Source organism: Schistosoma haematobium, chromosome 1, assembly GCF_000699445.3.
Source record: "Schistosoma haematobium chromosome 1, whole genome shotgun sequence".
Lineage (NCBI taxonomy): Eukaryota > Metazoa > Platyhelminthes > Trematoda > Strigeidida > Schistosomatidae > Schistosoma > Schistosoma haematobium.
In genome coordinates, this window is record NC_067196.1 from 20,013,359 (window position 1) to 20,034,226 (window position 20,868).

Genomic DNA, 20,868 nt, shown 5'->3' on the forward strand with positions numbered 1-20,868 from the left:
AAATGTTTACATACTTCGTTATTGTATGGGCATTATATTTCCTATAATCCTATATTGAGTGTTAAAATTTTCGTGTGCTTGAAAGTGGAACCTCACCACAAACACCTGGCTTTTTCAACGTATAAAGACGAGGGGTATCTACCAGCATTTGATTGGTAAACCCAGTTTTGATCACAAAAACATTTCTATTCTACCTATTTTTTGGTTTTGTCGTAAAAGCAAGTTTTCTGACGGATCAGTAAGATTATCGTTAACGTAAGTTTCATTTATATATATATATATATATATATATCACACAGTGTTCGTGTTGAGATCAATTTTTACCTCGGTTATATCATATTAATTTATGTGTTAAATACCGCATTTTAAACTCAGTCGCCGACGGAGATAAATACTGTTGTGACTATGAAAGCCTTATTCCCGGAATTTGACAGACGTGACCCAGAGTTACTATGTGATCAACTACAGCATTATTTCATGGGGTACACTAATAAATCTGAAGGGATTCGCTACCGAGACGTACGTTCCTTCCTCCCTCCTTTAAATGCCCACGAATTTTGCTGCTTAGTTCTGAGTCTTCCGACGACACAACCATACACCGTTTTAAGGCTTGAAATAGTGAACTGTATACAATTATCAGACGGCTAAGTAATTCGAAGACTTTTCTATACGAAAGCATTAGGTGGTGAGTCATAATCACACTTCTTGCGTCATCTTCGAGTCATACTTAATGACAACGCCGTGGGTGAAACAGTCCTCAAACAAAGATGGATACAAGCTCTCTCATGCTACGTCCAACAATGTCTAGACACTCATGACCCAGAAATATCTTCACCTCACGTAATACGTATTGCAGATAGATCAGAGAAGAGTAGTCCTTCAGCTCGAGCACGTACGACGCATCACACATAAAAAGAAGAATCAACGAAAGACCAGCATGGCAGAAACAGAAGTAGGTTAACGCAACAACCGAGATCTAGATCACAGAACAGATCATGCGGAGTAAAAACCACCAACCAATGCGGTAAAAGCTAAAGCAAATAAATATTCTCCTCGAGGGATCCGACATCTTGGCTTTATATCACAGTTCAATGGTAAACAACTTGTCAAAGGTCAAAACAATCAGGCAGCAGATGCACTATTTCGTTTGGAAATGAGTATAATTTAACAATCGACTATAAATTTTGAAGCTTATTTGGACAACCAGGAAGAGAAGAGAAAATGCAAAACCTACTTGCAGCGAGGAACTCCAGCCTTAAAATAAAACAGTTATCATCACATATTTAGGTCAGTTTCATATGCTGTGGCACGAACAAGGTGATGTCTCAACTTTTCGTCCGCAAAAGTATGTGAAAATTAGTGTCTGATGATATCCATAATTTATCTCATCCTAGCGCGAAAGCTCTCACTAAACTAGTTAATGGTGGATTTATATGAAAAAATTTACGAAAAGAAGTACACAAGTGGGTTGGAGAGTGTTCGGAGTATCAATAATCAAAGGTTAACCGTCACATGAGTTCACGTTTTGTTGTTTTCTCACAACTAGATGAGCGTTTTGCCCACACCCGCATCGATTTGGTAGGTCCTTTACTGCGTTCTAGTGGTTTTAACTATATAGTTAATTTCAGTTATAAGTTCACGAGGTTTCGATAGCTACGTCAAAAATCGAAATCACAGCTGAAACAGTGAACAAAGCTTTCGTTCAGCACTGAGTAACCATTTTTGGTGCGCCCACTGCAATAACTTCTGACATAGGTCAGTTCGGTTTTGAGCTATTCAATAACTTGTAACAACTTAGGTCGGTTGGTTAAGAGTTGACCTCAAACAACCAAGCATATGCCAAAACAGTATAGTTCACGTATTCGTTCACTTTCTTATTTTGCATAGGCGTTATATTTCCTCCTTAACCGTATATTCTTTTCCGTTTTGTGGAGTACAATTATGCACCCTTGGTTACGTACCTGGCTATAAAAGGCGGTCGTCATGGGCCCAAGGCCATACATTTAATCGGGTTTGACAATGAGTCCAACTTCTAGCAAGTTTACACTTTTACATATATGCATTATAAAAAAGCATTTTTTTTGTTTTCATGCTTTATCGTGCACAAGATGGCTACACTATGTCTATTTCCTTCCAGAATACTAATCCGTTTTGGAGGCCAATCACTTACGTGGAACCGAACAATTATCAATTATATTTATGTATTTCCATTTTGTATCTTATTATTTTATGCGAGCAGCGGAGCATCTTTTCAGGTTTGATTGGTTTTCACCATTACCTTTGAAGTAGATTCTTCTTTACTTTTTACTTGAGGGTGACCCAAGAGGCAGGTGAGTAAACACCTGATAGCCGGTCTGAGCATGGAAAAATCGTACCTCACCAACATGGTGTTGGGTAGCCCGCTCGCGGCACGTCCCCAGATATTCTTATTCCACATTCTCACACTCTTTCTCTTGAAAGCACGCAGCAAACCATCAGCGATAGTTGCAGAAGAGATCACATGCTACAAAATAAGATGACAAGCTAGTGAATGAAGAGACATCCATGGACTATCGTTGACAGCTGACAGCGTTAGTCGTCACTGATTATAAGTCAAATAGTGAGCGAGTTGATAATTTTCCCTTTGGCCGAGAAAACAGAACTAAGGTGTTTTCGATAGATAGGTTAATCGAACCGACGTTCCTATGGAAGTCGATTCTAGGGGGAAGCTAATGTAACAGCTTAGGTTGGTTGGTTAAGAGTTGACCTCAAACAACCAAGCATATGCCAAAACAGTATAGTTCACGTATTCGTTCACTTTCTTATTTTGCATAGACGTTATATTTCCTATTATCTTGTATTGAATGTTGAGAGCCTTTGTTTGTCTGAACAGATAATCCCACGCTCCATTGTGACTGCGCGAAGATCGAAATAAAGACCTATTCACTATTTGTCTGGTTTCTTCTATCAATAACATGAAGGTTACCTTAAGGCATGAAAACTTACGAAACCTGTAGACACTAGCAGAATACCTTGTATAACATATCATCCTCAGGTTAATTGGATGACCGAACATTTTCACCGTCAGTTAAAGCCTGCTCTAACATCACACTCAAACCCAGCTCAGTGGACAAAATTCCCGCCATTACTTATATTAGAGGTGAGAACAGCAGTCAAAACCGATTCTCAGTGTTCAGCGGCAAAGTTGGTCATTGGGCTGACTCTAAGACTGCCAGGCGAGTTTATCAATTTTGCGTTAAAAGTAAAAGTCTGACCGACTACTAGGTCAAATGTCTAAGTATAAACCGGTTAATGGCCGTCAACAGTTACAAGCTACATATATTCCCAAAGATCTAAGCACACGTACACATGTCTGAATAATGTGTGATAAAGTAGAAGCCCCTCTTAGCCCTCCATTTGACGGTTCATTCAAAGTTGTATTAAGAAAAACCAAATATCTCAATGTTAGAAATCATGGAAATTTTTGACATTTCCGGATCATAAGACATGGACGTATTTTGAACTAATAAAAGTAATACTACCTACTTTCAAATAGCTAATACCCAATCAAAACCACAGGTAATTATCTATATTGGTTTCTGAACACTGTCATAAAGCATTGTTATGGTTTGACAATCAGGTAATATGGTTGGTATAAGGAATTAAACTGAAATAAAAATCAGTCGGTAAGTTGACTGATATTTAACTCAATTAATAAAGTTGTTTTCTCGAAGTTGTCTTTATCTGACGTTGATGATTTCTGTAAATTTTCCTATGGGTTGTTTCATCGTTAAGTACAGTGAAACTTTATCAGTTTGCTTTGAGGTTTAACGACAGCCTTTTGTGTAAATCATAGGTATAAATTGTCGAGCGAATCTCCCGTAAACTTAATGCATTATTGTTGTATTTATACACCGACAAAATTTTCATATTATTTTTGTAGACATGGATTGGGAGTCATACACCTCGGCTACAACCTATGCTCTCCTAGAAAATCATATGACCGGCACTTACTTTATCAGATTGTACACAGTTAATTAGCTAAATACATCATGTCTAATAATAGTACATGATCTGTTCTGATTTCGAAGCTCGATTTCGAAAGGACTAATCTATGCCTTTCGTTTAACATGACGCTCACAACTAGCTTGTATGCACAGCAATTTCTAACCATCCATCTATAAAAAGTAGTATGGATAACTGGTTTTATGTAATCAGAACACTGAGTTCAGAGTGCGACTTTCATGACTATATTAGTGTTGACTCAATAGTTATCTGTTATTCGTAAGTAATTCATGAAATCATCGCTAATGTCAAGCGACAAATCCACATATATATATATATATATATATATATATATATATGTCGAATTATGGCCTACTATGATTTTGGTACTGATTTAATAATAGATCTAATCCTAAAATTGTACATCTGTCATGATGTAACTACCTATTCTATAAGATATTACGTAGAAGTCACATCCTTGTCTACACTGACTCGTCGTATTGTAACAATTACCATTATATGGTGGAGAACACATTCAGGGTGGGGGTAGAACAATATATTTGATATGAGTAAAAACAGGTTGTACAGATCGACCACGCCTTCAAGGTCGAGCCATGCCATCCGACCAATCCGAATTAGCTCCATTCATTCTTCCTGACTTCGTCGTTCTATTTTTCTCCGCGTTAAATACTGAACATTTATTTTCCCAGTTGTCTCGTGTTCAGCTTTGAGGACTGTATGGTTAGAGCCCAATACCACTGTATATATGCAACAGTTCATACCTTTTAGTTGTATAATTGAATTCTTTTGCACATATGGCCTTCCTATTTGATTATTATTATGAGCACAAAATACCTATTCTGCTCATACATTAAGTGTTTGATTACTAAATTATGGTGTGCATTTTATTGTGGCTTGTTTAAACACTTTGGAATACTAACAATCTTTTAATTATAATAATGACATCAGTGTTTACCCTCAAACAATCCATTGGTCAATCTTTTTGAAACACCGGAGTCAACTAGGTTTGGGAATCTGTCACTTGTTCTGACTAAGCATATTTTTGCATAAGTTTTCACATGCCTGAGTAACTTAAAATCGGAGAACATCGTATATGGGTTTGAATTTCGTGAACAAAAGTACTGTCTTTGCTTGTACTCGAAGCATCGTCCTCCTGAGCCCAGGGTCACGTACTTGACCAACAGACCATACCCTAGTCACAAACCGCACTTAGTGGACCTAACTGTAATATTTTCGTACACTGGTCGATTATTAGTAATACTTGTGACTGACAGGGTATGCATACCCGTATGATAAAAAACAAACCGGTCCGTAAGTGACTTAAGCAGAAATAGCCTCCTTACCATAACTTGCATTTTAACATCAAGCAAATCAAGTAGTAAGACTTCCATTACGTCGCTGACCCTAAAAGTCTCTCTGATCTCACGACTCCGCTTGGCATTTCTATTGTTTTTTCTATTTTGTTTTTTAGTTCAGGTCAGAGGAAAATTTTTGTATCTGCAGTGACGTACCAGTTTAAAAATAACAGTCATCAAAGACTCAAGGTCATACATTTTGTCGAGTCAGGCGGTGAACCCAACTTCTTGAAGGCAGATGTTGATTTTATGTTTGTAAACAACTTTCTGTTTTCATGGACATCGATTGTAACGACCGAATTGACAATATTCGGTTTGAATGCAAAACCAACAAACTAAAATTTATTCGATGAGACCAGACTACGTTCTTCTGTGTAGCGCACAAACTCTGTGCTCAATTTAAACGGTTCTTAGACGTTACAATCTGTGATATACGACCAAGGGTCTCTCAAACACAAATAAGCGTGCTGAGAATCAGTAAAAATATTCCCAATAAGATGGGATTAGATATCTATCTGCAAGGATTCGAGCAGTCTTTCCAATCAGACAGTCAACAGTTAACAGATGCACTGAACCACGCCTAGATCTTGAGCGTAGTCAAACACAAACTTAATGTCAATAGTCCGGCAACACGTAACAGAAAAATTAGGTAACAAAAGGTAAGTCTTCAATCAAAGTCACAAAATTAAAGCTCAGACGAGAAAGACTGAAAAACACAAAGTGTGGTTAAAAGGGATCTGAACAAAGATTAAAATACACGAAAGGGAGAAAAAAAATGAATGACAGTACTGTCCAAGAAAATGCTGTGGAAAGATTCTCAAAGTTTCCTTTCCGTTACATCCATTCTCAATATGTCTTCACTTCACGTATTTCCTTCTAGATCACAGGTACGTTCTACAGACCAACTATTTATATGGGAACGAAAACTTATCACCTTTAATTCTACATCCCCTTTTATCATCTATTTATTTTATGCGAATGGTGCTGCGATCCTTTAGGTTTAACTGACTATCTATTTATTTTTATGAAGATTGGATTACTCCGTTTTCGACTTGAGTGCCGCTAGTGAGGCGGGCGAGTAAACATCTGATAAATTAGATAGATAGCACCACACCGACATGGTTTTAGTAACCTACTCACGTTGTGGTAGACTCAACTTATGAAGTTGTTTGTAAATAGTGTGTAACGGAACGTCGAGTTGAAGTTGTAACAATTGTCTGGCGGTGTATAAAGATTCAATGCATCGAGAACACGACTCTGCAAGAACTCTTGGAAACCGGACGTAAAGACGGTTCAGACGGTAAAATACACTAAAAGATAAAGATGAACGATCGAAGGTTAAGTAAGTGTGTAAAGACTAAAGTCCCAGTAATTGGTTTGAATGTAGAACTAATGAACTCTAGTTTATTTGATTAGATCAAAACTACGTTCTTCCACGCAGCGTACAAAGTTTCTCACATTAACTTTTATCAAAAAACAAACTCTGTGCTCAGTGTAGTCAGTTCTGATGTAAGAATGAAAAAAAAATTCCACAAGTATAAAATGCCTCAAACAGTACATCTTTCGTGCCTATAGGTAACCCTCGTGCTATTGACAGAAAAAAAACCAGACAAGTAGTGAATAGGTCTTTATTTCGATCTTCGCGCAGTCACAGTGGAGCGTGGGATTATCTGTTCAGACAAACAAAGGCTCTCAACATTCAATACAAGATAATAGGGAATATAACGCTTATAAAAAATAAGGAAGTGAATGAATACTTGAACAATACTGTTTTGGCATATGCTTGGTTGTTTGAGGTCAACTCTTAACCAACCAACCTAAGCTGTTACATTAGCTTCCCCCTAGAATCGACTTCCATAGGAACGTCGGTTCGATTAACCTATCTATCGAAAACACCTTAGTTCTGTTTTCTCGGCCAAAGGGAAAATTATCAACTCGCTCACTATTTGACTTATAATCAGTGACGACTAACGCTGTCAGCTGTCAACGATAGTCCATGGATGTCTCTTCATTCACTAGCTTGTCATCTTATTTTGTAGCATGTGATCTCTTCTGCAACTATCGCTGATGGTTTGCTGCGTGCTTTCAAGAGAAAGAGTGTGAGAATGTGGAATAAGAATATCTGGGGACGTGCCGCGAGCGGGCTACCCAACACCATGTTGGTGAGGTACGATTTTTCCATGCTCAGACCGGCTATCAGGTGTTTACTCACCTGCCTCTTGGGTCACCCTCAAGTAAAAAGTAAAGAAGAATCTACTTCAAAGGTAATGGTGAAAACCAATCAAACCTGAAAAAATGCTCCGCTGCTCGCATAAAATAATAAGATACAAAATGGAAATACATAAATATAATTGATAATTGTTCGGTTCCACGTAAGTGATTGGCCTCCAAAACGGATTAGTATTCTGGAAGGAAATAGACATAGTGTAGCCATCTTGTGCACGATAAAGCATGAAAACAAAAAAATGCTTTTTATAATGCATATATGTAAAAGTGTAAACTTGCTAGAAGTTGGACTCATTGTCAAACCCGATTAAATGTATGGCCTTGGGCCCATGACGACCGCCTTTTATAGCCAGGTACGTAACCAAGGGTGCATAATTGTACTCCACAAAACGGAAAAGAATATATGGTCAAAAAGCAAAAAAACTGTGTAGAGTATGCGGATCAATTACAGTCGTGTCAAATACCCTTTTCTGGTTTGATTTATGTGTGCATGACTATATTGAAGCAATATTTCGTCATTCCATCTAAGTAACGAATTGGTCTGCACCTCAGAAGTAAGTCCTACAACTCATTAGTATTATGAGTGATTAATTGGTGTAAGGAAATATTGAAGTCACTTCCTCCGTGGTCTGATGTGGTTTAACGGCTAAGCACGCGGTCTAGCATCCAGGAGGGCAGAAGTTCGAGTGCGTGTGGGGTCTGCGTTTTTGTTCACCGAACCCACCTTCAGTACGATGTTTGTTGCTTGTAAGTCGCTCAGATATGAGAGAAAAATGGACAAGAGGACAGATTGATATGTCAAAGTGCCATATTGGAAAAGTACAAGTTCTTTGTTTACATTAATATTATTACTATAGAAAAAAACAAGTTTAGTAAATTTCCATTTTATATATGTATATATATATATATCAGTTATTGACATAAAATGTCTTTTTTATAACGGTAGTGTTAAGTTCCACGACTTTGTATGGGCCACTTATAATAATTGGTTTAATGCTAGCATAGCCGTTATATTCATATTGTCAGTTCAATGTTATGATTACTAAACAGTTCCCTTATAAGTTGTGTTTAGAATCAGGTATGTGGAATCAATGCGGCTAACATAGTAACCTTACAGTAACGCACTGTACTATATTTTCACAGTTATTGATTCTTAAATGTCAGAAATTTTTAAAAAAATCTGAATGTTGCCAATAAAGATGGGTTATATGATCACACTAAAAAGCATGCTAAAGGAGAACTGGTTAAGTTATTGCATAAGTTTCCTAACTAGGAAAAAAGATGATGAGAACCTTAATAAGTACTTGACCACGGTTTAATCCAAAATGTTTTGTCTAAAAACCACTTATTAATAGCAGTATTGATCGTATCAAGCCACTAAACATATCCTCAACCGAAAACTTTTAGAAGTAGTTCATATGGTATATATGTATAGCCAGTCTACGTGAAAAGTGTATATAGGTATATAAGAAGTACAGCCGACATAGTTAAATAAACAGAATAAGAAAGTATAAAACTCGCCTGGGTTGCTTTTTGAATTCTTTGCATTTGCCAGTGTTAGTTATATGAGTTTGATTAAAACCCTCAGCCATCGTTGCGGAATACCTAGCTTATGTGTCCAGTATTTTTAAAAAAATATTAACAACACATATATCAAAGGTAAAAGGTCTGGGGAGTTGTAGGTGAGACGGAATGAGGGGAAAAAATATTTTTAAGTAAATGCAGGGTCTGATTAACTACGTGATTAGATTTTATCCTGCAGCCGAAACTGTCAACATTCTTGAATGACTGATCGGATGTGCCCAGCGAACCGTTTTAGTCATTTGTAAAGATTTATCATCTTTACATTTCGAATCCGTAATGGATTTGTCAGTTAAACGATCTAACAACACGTATGGTGGTTCATGATCTAGATAAGCCGGCTTTAGCCTATCAATACTTACTGTGTCGATGTTTCCATGTTTTTCTATCACGAAATATTTAGATTTTCTTGAGACGACTTTGAAAGGACCTTCAAATGGAGGACTGAGTGGTGCTCTTATTTTGTCACATCTTATCCAGACGTGCGTGCAATTGCTTAGGTCTTTAGGTATATATACGGCGCGCGATTGTTCACGAGTATTAATGGGCTTAAGTTTAGACATGTGGTCCCGTAGTTGATCTACATAATTTTCTAAATTAAGTTTTTGACTGTTAGTATTGGGGTTAACAAATTCACCGGGTAGTCTCAGAGTTGTTCCGAAAACCAGTTCCGCAGCTAAACACTGTGCGTCAGTTTTGACAGATGTTCGTATTCCCAACATAACTAATGGTAGGAATTCTGTCCACTGATTGGGGTTTGAGTGAGATATAAGGGCGGTTTTTAGCTGACGGTGAAAACGTTCTAGCATCCCATTAGCCTGAGGATGATATGCAGTGCAGCGTATCCTATTGGAGCCTAGAAGTTTAGCCAAGTTATTAAATAGTTCGGATTCGAATTGCGCTCCTCTATCAGTCGTTATTGTTATGGGTGTACCAAAAATGGTTACCCAGTTCTGCATGAAAACCTTGGCTACTGTTTCTGCTGTGATATCCGCTATCGGGATGGCTATAGGGAATCTGGTAAATCGATCTATGCATGTAAACAGATAATTAAAACCGTTTGAACGAGGTAAAGGGCCTACCAAGTCGATATGCACATGGGCAAAACGTGCACCTGGTTGCGAGAAAAACCTATGGGTGAATTTGTGTGACGATTAATCTTTGATTGTTGACATGCTGAACACTCTCTAACCCATTTGTGTACATCCTTCTGTAAATTCGGCCATATATATCTGGCATTGATTAGTTTAGTTGAAGCTTTTGCGCCAGGATGAGACAAAGAATGAAAGTTATTATGTATCAACTTTCGCATATTTTTGGGAACGAAAGGTCGCGGCATTGCCTTGGTCGTGTCACAGTAAATTAGAATACCATCGATAGGTGATGGGAACTGTTTTAAATTAAGACTTGAATTGTTTGTTTTAAGTAGGTTTTGTAATTCTAGGTCCTGTTCTTGTTCGTGTCTCAACGTCTCGAAGTTTACTGTAGACTGCTGTAGCACGTTCATTTCTAGTCTGGATAAAGCATCTGCCGCCTGATTGTCCTGACCTTTGACATGTCGGATATCGCTTGTGAACTGTGATATATAGTCAAGGTGTCGGACTTCTCGAGGTGAGTATTTATCGGCTCTCGCTTTTAATGCATTCGTCAGTGGTTTGTGATCCGTAGAGACTATAAATTCCCTACCTTCTAATATGTGTCGGAAGTGTTTAATGGTCAGGTAGATTGCAAGAAGTTCTCGCCCGAAGGTAGAATACCTTGTCTCGGCTGGAGCGAGTCTTTTCAAGAAGAAAGCAATTGGTTTCCAGGCGTTTTTAACCAGTTGGTTAAGGGTACCGCCTACTGCTTTATCTGAAGCATCCACCATCAAAGCAAGTGGGGAAAGAGAATTCGGATATATCAACGTAGTTGCTTGAGCCAGTTTATCTTTAAGCTGTTTAATAGCTTCGATGGCGTCAGAAGAAAGTTTGAATTCTTTTGGTTTTCCTTTAAGTGAATCTGTCAAAGGTTGCATTAATTGTGCACAACCTGGTATGAATCTGCGATAAAAGTTAATTAGGTCTAGAAAACTTCTCAGTTGTGTTAGAGAACTAGGTACGGGGTATTGTTTGATGGTATTCACTTCTTTTTGATAGGTTTAATCCCTTCTGGGCTTATTGTGTGACCGAGAAATTCTAAAGTTTGAACACCGAAAACACACTTACTTTGATGTATGTTTATTCCATGTTCATCCAGTCTTTTCAACACTGCTTGTACATGCTGTTCGTGTGATTGCAAATCGGGGCTGGCAATTAACAAGTCGTCTATATACCCCTGCGCAAATGGCATATCTCGAAGTAGGTTATCTATGAATCTTTGAAATGTCTGTGCCGCATTTCTCAGGCCGAATGGCATGCGTACAAACTCGAATAAGCCAAAGGGTGTAGTAATAGCTGTCTTGGGAATATCTTCATCAGCCACCGGGATATTGTGATATGCCCTGACTAAATCAATTTTAGTGAATATGTTCATACCCTGTAAACCGTTTGTGAAATCTTGGATATGAGGTATTGGGTACCTATTTGGTACGGTTTGGCGGTTTAGGGCTCTGTAATCCCCGCACGGTCGCCAGTCACCTTCATTCTTCTTTGGGACCATATGCAAAGGGGATGCCCATTGACTATCTGAGGGACGGATAATACCCAATTGTAGCATATAATCAAACTCGGCCCTAGCGATTTTGAGCTTATCTGGTGCTAGTCTCCTGGGTTTTGCAAACACCGGTGCACCTTCCGTTTTGATAGTGTGACTTACTTTTAGTTTGTCTTTAGAAGGCTGTGGGTTTGGTTTAGTTAAGTTTGGAAATTCCGCGAGTATATCTTGGAATTTCGCTGTTGTTACTGGAGGAGTTTGAATCAAGTTAAGAGAGCTGATGTGACTTTCTTTGCCTTTTGTGTAATACGAAGTTTCTTTTAGTGTTAATCGCCGTTTCTTGGTGTCAACTAGAAATTCGTATCTCTCTAGAAAGTCCATCCCCAGTATTGCCAGATCTAAGTCGGCTACCGTGAAAACCCAAGGGAATTGCCTCCTGAACCCCAAATCTAGGGTTAAAGTTTTCTGCCCAAATGTCGCGATTTTAGTTTTATTTGCAGCTTGAAGTGTAATTGATGATGTTTCTCGACTAATCTCAGTTTTATTTTGAGGGATGATGCTAAGAGCAGCGCCAGTATCCACCAAGAAATTCAAGCCAGAGTTTCTGTCTCTAACATAAAACAAGCGACTGTTTAGGCGCCCCTCCTCAGTCGTCGCGACCTGGGGAGGGGTTACTCGTTTCCCGCTGCCTTAGGATTATGCTTAGGCCAGGCGCATGGTTGCATGCACTTGGTTGAGTTGACACCAAACTTCCAGTGGTACCAACAAAACTGCCCAGATTGTCTGGACATTTGTGACCTGTTTTGTGACTTGGATCGTGGTCGTTGTGGTGACCTGCTCCTGTTTCTATGACCCATTTGCATTCTGGTGACAGCCTCAGTGAGACTCTTAACACTCGCAATGAGTCCTTCTATGACGGGGTCTTTTGCTGATTCTACTTTTTGTGTGTGATTTATTGTGCCTGATCCAGTTGGAGGACCTCTTTCCATTATTCTATCGGCTATACGCGCTAAACGAGATAATGAGGTTTCAGGATCTTGTGCATCCAAATAGTGTTGGACGTAGCATGGGAGAGCTTGTATCCATCCTTGTTTTAGGACTGCTTCACCCACTGTGTTATCACCCACTAAGACTTGGAGGTGACGTAAAAACTGTGACGGCGACCGATCACCTAGTGTCTCACCTTGAAAAAGTCTTTGGATTCTTTGACTATCTGATAATGATAAACGGTTCATTATCTCTCGTCTTAAGATGGTGTATGGTTGTGGTGATGGTGGACTTAAAATCAAGTCACGGACTTCTTTGGCGACTGAAGGAGGAAGGATAGAACACAAATCTCTATAGCGAATCCCTTCAGATTTGATATTGTGTCTCCTGAAATAATGCTCTAGTTGAGCAAACCACAACTCAGGATCACTACGATCAAATTCTGGAGGTCGGGATTTCGTAGTCATAACAGTGTCTATCTCCACTGGTGACAAATCCTCCAGATTATGGGTTTCTATTGAGTCTGACATGAGGTATGTGACAAATATAGCAATAAAGTTAGCACGAAAAATGCTTACTATAACACGAATAACTTAAGATAATACGGAATAAACTAGTTATGTACTCAAATTAGTTTACGGATAAACAGGTCTACTTTTACGATTAAGTAAAAAAAATGTTAATAACAGAAATGAGGTTAAATTTGTGTTCAAAAAGGGCTCACCACTTTCGTGCCTTTAGGTAACCCTCGTGCTATTGACAGAAAAAAAACCAGACAAGTAGTGAATAGGTCTTTATTTCGATCTTCGCGCAGTCACAGTGGAGCGTGGGATTATCTGTTCAGACAAACAAAGGCTCTCAACATTCAATACAAGATAATAGGGAATATAACGCTTATAAAAAATAAGGAAGTGAATGAATACTTGAACAATACTGTTTTGGCATATGCTTGGTTGTTTGAGGTCAACTCTTAACCAACCAACCTAAGCTGTTACATTAGCTTCCCCCTAGAATCGACTTCCATAGGAACGTCGGTTCGATTAACCTATCTATCGAAAACACCTTAGTTCTGTTTTCTCGGCCAAAGGGAAAATTATCAACTCGCTCACTATTTGACTTATAATCAGTGACGACTAACGCTGTCAGCTGTCAACGATAGTCCATGGATGTCTCTTCATTCACTAGCTTGTCATCTTATTTTGTAGCATGTGATCTCTTCTGCAACTATCGCTGATGGTTTGCTGCGTGCTTTCAAGAGAAAGAGTGTGAGAATGTGGAATAAGAATATCTGGGGACGTGCCGCGAGCGGGCTACCCAACACCATGTTGGTGAGGTACGATTTTTCCATGCTCAGACCGGCTATCAGGTGTTTACTCACCTGCCTCTTGGGTCACCCTCAAGTAAAAAGTAAAGAAGAATCTACTTCAAAGGTAATGGTGAAAACCAATCAAACCTGAAAAAATGCTCCGCTGCTCGCATAAAATAATAAGATACAAAATGGAAATACATAAATATAATTGATAATTGTTCGGTTCCACGTAAGTGATTGGCCTCCAAAACGGATTAGTATTCTGGAAGGAAATAGACATAGTGTAGCCATCTTGTGCACGATAAAGCATGAAAACAAAAAAATGCTTTTTATAATGCATATATGTAAAAGTGTAAACTTGCTAGAAGTTGGACTCATTGTCAAACCCGATTAAATGTATGGCCTTGGGCCCATGACGACCGCCTTTTATAGCCAGGTACGTAACCAAGGGTGCATAATTGTACTCCACAAAACGGAAAAGAATATATGGTCAAAAAGCAAAAAAACTGTGTAGAGTATGCGGATCAATTACAGTCGTGTCAAATACCCTTTTCTGGTTTGATTTATGTGTGCATGACTATATTGAAGCAATATTTCGTCATTCCATCTAAGTAACGAATTGGTCTGCACCTCAGAAGTAAGTCCTACAACTCATTAGTATTATGAGTGATTAATTGGTGTAAGGAAATATTGAAGTCACTTCCTCCGTGGTCTGATGTGGTTTAACGGCTAAGCACGCGGTCTAGCATCCAGGAGGGCAGAAGTTCGAGTGCGTGTGGGGTCTGCGTTTTTGTTCACCGAACCCACCTTCAGTACGATGTTTGTTGCTTGTAAGTCGCTCAGATATGAGAGAAAAATGGACAAGAGGACAGATTGATATGTCAAAGTGCCATATTGGAAAAGTACAAGTTCTTTGTTTACATTAATATTATTACTATAGAAAAAAACAAGTTTAGTAAATTTCCATTTTATATATGTATATATATATATATCAGTTATTGACATAAAATGTCTTTTTATAACGGTAGTGTTAAGTTCCACGACTTTGTATGGGCCACTTATAATAATTGGTTTAATGCTAGCATAGCCGTTATATTCATATTGTCAGTTCAATGTTATGATTACTAAACAGTTCCCTTATAAGTTGTGTTTAGAATCAGGTATGTGGAATCAATGCGGCTAACATAGTAACCTTACAGTAACGCACTGTACTATATTTTCACAGTTATTGATTCTTAAATGTCAGAAATTTTTAAAAAAATCTGAATGTTGCCAATAAAGATGGGTTATATGATCACACTAAAAAGCATGCTAAAGGAGAACTGGTTAAGTTATTGCATAAGTTTCCTAACTAGGAAAAAAGATGATGAGAACCTTAATAAGTACTTGACCACGGTTTAATCCAAAATGTTTTGTCTAAAAACCACTTATTAATAGCAGTATTGATCGTATCAAGCCACTAAACATATCCTCAACCGAAAACTTTTAGAAGTAGTTCATATGGTATATATGTATAGCCAGTCTACGTGAAAAGTGTATATAGGTATATAAGAAGTACAGCCGACATAGTTAAATAAACAGAATAAGAAAGTATAAAACTCGCCTGGGTTGCTTTTTGAATTCTTTGCATTTGCCAGTGTTAGTTATATGAGTTTGATTAAAACCCTCAGCCATCGTTGCGGAATACCTAGCTTATGTGTCCAGTATTTTTAAAAAAATATTAACAACACATATATCAAAGGTAAAAGGTCTGGGGAGTTGTAGGTGAGACGGAATGAGGGAAAAAATATTTTTAAGTAAATGCAGGGTCTGATTAACTACGTGATTAGATTTTATCCTGCAGCCGAAACTGTCAACATTCTTGAATGACTGATCGGATGTGCCCAGCGAACCGTTTTAGTCATTTGTAAAGATTTATCATCTTTACATTTCGAATCCGTAATGGATTTGTCAGTTAAACGATCTAACAACACGTATGGTGGTTCATGATCTAGATAAGCCGGCTTTAGCCTATCAATACTTACTGTGTCGATGTTTCCATGTTTTTCTATCACGAAATATTTAGATTTTCTTGAGACGACTTTGAAAGGACCTTCAAATGGAGGACTGAGTGGTGCTCTTATTTTGTCACATCTTATCCAGACGTGCGTGCAATTGCTTAGGTCTTTAGGTATATATACGGCGCGCGATTGTTCACGAGTATTAATGGGCTTAAGTTTAGACATGTGGTCCCGTAGTTGATCTACATAATTTTCTAAATTAAGTTTTTGACTGTTAGTATTGGGGTTAACAAATTCACCGGGTAGTCTCAGAGTTGTTCCGAAAACCAGTTCCGCAGCTAAACACTGTGCGTCAGTTTTGACAGATGTTCGTATTCCCAACATAACTAATGGTAGGAATTCTGTCCACTGATTGGGGTTTGAGTGAGATATAAGGGCGGTTTTTAGCTGACGGTGAAAACGTTCTAGCATCCCATTAGCCTGAGGATGATATGCAGTGCAGCGTATCCTATTGGAGCCTAGAAGTTTAGCCAAGTTATTAAATAGTTCGGATTCGAATTGCGCTCCTCTATCAGTCGTTATTGTTATGGGTGTACCAAAAATGGTTACCCAGTTCTGCATGAAAACCTTGGCTACTGTTTCTGCTGTGATATCCGCTATCGGGATGGCTATAGGGAATCTGGTAAATCGATCTATGCATGTAAACAGATAATTAAAACCGTTTGAACGAGGTAAAGGGCCTACCAAGTCGATATGCACATGGGCAAAACGTGCACCTGGTTGCGAGAAAAACCTATGGGTGAATTTGTGTGACGATTAATCTTTGATTGTTGACATGCTGAACACTCTCTAACCCATTTGTGTACATCCTTCTGTAAATTCGGCCATATATATCTGGCATTGATTAGTTTAGTTGAAGCTTTTGCGCCAGGATGAGACAAAGAATGAAAGTTATTATGTATCAACTTTCGCATATTTTTGGGAACGAAAGGTCGCGGCATTGCCTTGGTCGTGTCACAGTAAATTAGAATACCATCGATAGGTGATGGGAACTGTTTTAAATTAAGACTTGAATTGTTTGTTTTAAGTAGGTTTTGTAATTCTAGGTCCTGTTCTTGTTCGTGTCTCAACGTCTCGAAGTTTACTGTAGACTGCTGTAGCACGTTCATTTCTAGTCTGGATAAAGCATCTGCCGCCTGATTGTCCTGACCTTTGACATGTCGGATATCGCTTGTGAACTGTGATATATAGTCAAGGTGTCGGACTTCTCGAGGTGAGTATTTATCGGCTCTCGCTTTTAATGCATTCGTCAGTGGTTTGTGATCCGTAGAGACTATAAATTCCCTACCTTCTAATATGTGTCGGAAGTGTTTAATGGTCAGGTAGATTGCAAGAAGTTCTCGCCCGAAGGTAGAATACCTTGTCTCGGCTGGAGCGAGTCTTTTCAAGAAGAAAGCAATTGGTTTCCAGGCGTTTTTAACCAGTTGGTTAAGGGTACCGCCTACTGCTTTATCTGAAGCATCCACCATCAAAGCAAGTGGGGAAAGAGAATTCGGATATATCAACGTAGTTGCTTGAGCCAGTTTATCTTTAAGCTGTTTAATAGCTTCGATGGCGTCAGAAGAAAGTTTGAATTCTTTTGGTTTTCCTTTAAGTGAATCTGTCAAAGGTTGCATTAATTGTGCACAACCTGGTATGAATCTGCGATAAAAGTTAATTAGGTCTAGAAAACTTCTCAGTTGTGTTAGAGAACTAGGTACGGGGTATTGTTTGATGGTATTCACTTCTTTTTTGATAGGTTTAATCCCTTCTGGGCTTATTGTGTGACCGAGAAATTCTAAAGTTTGAACACCGAAAACACACTTACTTTGATGTATGTTTATTCCATGTTCATCCAGTCTTTTCAACACTGCTTGTACATGCTGTTCGTGTGATTGCAAATCGGGGCTGGCAATTAACAAGTCGTCTATATACCCCTGCGCAAATGGCATATCTCGAAGTAGGTTATCTATGAATCTTTGAAATGTCTGTGCCGCATTTCTCAGGCCGAATGGCATGCGTACAAACTCGAATAAGCCAAAGGGTGTAGTAATAGCTGTCTTGGGAATATCTTCATCAGCCACCGGGATATTGTGATATGCCCTGACTAAATCAATTTTAGTGAATATGTTCATACCCTGTAAACCGTTTGTGAAATCTTGGATATGAGGTATTGGGTACCTATTTGGTACGGTTTGGCGGTTTAGGGCTCTGTAATCCCCGCACGGTCGCCAGTCACCTTCATTCTTCTTTGGGACCATATGCAAAGGGGATGCCCATTGACTATCTGAGGGACGGATAATACCCAATTGTAGCATATAATCAAACTCGGCCCTAGCGATTTTGAGCTTATCTGGTGCTAGTCTCCTGGGTTTTGCAAACACCGGTGCACCTTCCGTTTTGATAGTGTGACTTACTTTTAGTTTGTCTTTAGAAGGCTGTGGGTTTGGTTTAGTTAAGTTTGGAAATTCCGCGAGTATATCTTGGAATTTCGCTGTTGTTACTGGAGGAGTTTGAATCAAGTTAAGAGAGCTGATGTGACTTTCTTTGCCTTTTGTGTAATACGAAGTTTCTTTTAGTGTTAATCGCCGTTTCTTGGTGTCAACTAGAAATTCGTATCTCTCTAGAAAGTCCATCCCCAGTATTGCCAGATCTAAGTCGGCTACCGTGAAAACCCAAGGGAATTGCCTCCTGAACCCCAAATCTAGGGTTAAAGTTTTCTGCCCAAATGTCGCGATTTTAGTTTTATTTGCAGCTTGAAGTGTAATTGATGATGTTTCTCGACTAATCTCAGTTTTATTTTGAGGGATGATGCTAAGAGCAGCGCCAGTATCCACCAAGAAATTCAAGCCAGAGTTTCTGTCTCTAACATAAAACAAGCGACTGTTTAGGCGCCCCTCCTCAGTCGTCGCGACCTGGGGAGGGGTTACTCGTTTCCCGCTGCCTTAGGATTATGCTTAGGCCAGGCGCATGGTTGCATGCACTTGGTTGAGTTGACACCAAACTTCCAGTGGTACCAACAAAACTGCCCAGATTGTCTGGACATTTGTGACCTGTTTTGTGACTTGGATCGTGGTCGTTGTGGTGACCTGCTCCTGTTTCTATGACCCATTTGCATTCTGGTGACAGCCTCAGTGAGACTCTTAACACTCGCAATGAGTCCTTCTATGACGGGGTCTTTTGCTGATTCTACTTTTTGTGTGTGATTTATTGTGCCTGATCCAGTTGGAGGACCTCTTTCCATTATTCTATCGGCTATACGCGCTAAATGAGATAATGAGGTTTCAGGATCTTGTGCATCCAAATAGTGTTGGACGTAGCATGGGAGAGCTTGTATCCATCCTTGTTTTAGGACTGCTTCACCCACTGTGTTATCACCCACTAAGACTTGGAGGTGACGTAAAAACTGTGACGGCGACCGATCACCTAGTGTCTCACCTTGAAAAAGTCTTTGGATTCTTTGACTATCTGATAATGATAAACGGTTCATTATCTCTCGTCTTAAGATGGTGTATGGTTGTGGTGATGGTGGACTTAAAATCAAGTCACGGACTTCTTTGGCGACTGAAGGAGGAAGGATAGAACACAAATCTCTATAGCGAATCCCTTCAGATTTGATATTGTGTCTCCTGAAATAATGCTCTAGTTGAGCAAACCACAACTCAGGATCACTACGATCAAATTCTGGAGGTCGGGATTTCGTAGTCATAACAGTGTCTATCTCCACTGGTGACAAATCCTCCAGATTATGGGTTTCTATTGAGTCTGACATGAGGTATGTGACAAATATAGCAATAAAGTTAGCACGAAAAATGCTTACTATAACACGAATAACTTAAGATAATACGGAATAAACTAGTTATGTACTCAAATTAGTTTACGGATAAACAGGTCTACTTTTACGATTAAGTAAAAAAAATGTTAATAACAGAAATGAGGTTAAATTTGTGTTCAAAAAGGGCTCACCACTTTCGTGCCTTTAGGTAACCCTCGTGCTATTGACAGAAAAAAAACCAGACAAGTAGTGAATAGGTCTTTATTTCGATCTTCGCGCAGTCACAGTGGAGCGTGGGATTATCTGTTCAGACAAACAAAGGCTCTCAACATTCAATACAAGATAATAGGGAATATAACGCTTATAAAAAATAAGGAAGTGAATGAATACTTGAACAATACTGTTTTGGCATATGCTTGGTTGTTTGGGGTCGACTCTTAACCAACGAACCTAAGCTGTTACACATACTGTTCTGTACAGTGGAACCATTCTCTAGTACAAAAAGACGCGCTAAAGAGATAAAGGACTAGTTAATAAATGGATATTCGTTACCTTAAAATTAATAATAGCATTATCAACAACATGAGACGAAATATCCGTCTTGTCTATTGCCGTGCTTTAAAGCAGCACTTCCTCAGATATTTTTTTTGACATTCGTGTCCTTTGTTCTCTTGCAATCTCTGATTTCCACATGGAGGACACGTGCAACAAGTCCTGTTCGATAGTCTGCGAAAAGAAAAGAAATGCTGCCGAGTTAAGATAACAAGCAAGTAAAGTATACGACATCGAAAGACTATCTCTGAATATTCATTGGTCAGGCAACGCCACTGATGGCAAAAGTATGGAGGTCAAATACTGAACAAATTATTTATTCTCCATTAAGCTGCGGAACCGAACTGATGCTTTTTTGATGAGTTGACCAAACAAATGTTCCCAGGGGTGTCGGTTCTAAGAGGAAAG